The sequence below is a fragment of the Octopus bimaculoides genome, chromosome 26, assembly GCF_001194135.2.
Source record: "Octopus bimaculoides isolate UCB-OBI-ISO-001 chromosome 26, ASM119413v2, whole genome shotgun sequence".
In the NCBI taxonomy this organism is placed as follows: Eukaryota; Metazoa; Mollusca; class Cephalopoda; order Octopoda; family Octopodidae; genus Octopus; species Octopus bimaculoides.
This window is the reverse complement of record NC_069006.1, coordinates 7,162,868-7,163,614: the sequence shown is the minus strand read 5'-3', so window position 1 is coordinate 7,163,614 and position 747 is coordinate 7,162,868. Positions and strand designations below refer to the sequence as shown.

Sequence of the window (747 nt, the reverse complement as noted above, 5' to 3'; positions counted from 1 at the left end):
GTGTGGGGTGGGGTGTTCGTGACAGTGGGGATGATAGTGGTGGTGGTGGTGACTATGGTGATGATGATGACGATGATGATCGTGATGATGATAGGAGTGGTGGTGTTGATGCTGGTGCTGGTGGTGGTGGTCATGGCGATGGTGTTGGTGATGGAGGTGGTAATGATGATGATGGTGGTGTTGATGGTGTAGGTGATAATGACGGATAATAACTGGTACACGCAACGCATCGTATTTTCCTCCAACATCAGTTTGATGAACGATGGAATGCTAACTATGTGTGCCTCTATGCACGTATATACGTGCGCGTGTGCGATGTACGTATGCATGTCTATCTATCTATCTATCTATCTATCTATCTATATATATATATATATCTATCTGCGAGTGTGTGTGTGAGAGAGAGAGAGAGAGAGAGAGAGTCAGAGTGTGTGTGTGTAAGTGATTATGTATGGCACCTAAATATTTTTATATATACAATATATGCACGTAAGTTATCTCGAGCTGAAACTCATGCATATATATACAGATATATATATATGTATACATACATATACAGACATATATCTATATATATATATACTATACAGACATATATATATATGTATATATACATATAGACACATATATATATATATTCGGACATATATATATACATACATATATATACATACATATACATATATATACATACATATACATATATATATATATATATATATATATATATATATACACACATACATA

General features: G+C 34.5%; 1 long non-coding RNA gene across 1 annotated transcript in view; it reads right to left on the bottom strand.

Annotated features, from left to right (window-relative positions):
* The window catches only part of LOC106879703 (uncharacterized), a 74,048-nt gene that overhangs the window by 1,286 nt on the left and 72,015 nt on the right, over nucleotides 1-747 (bottom strand). The window lies entirely within an intron of this gene.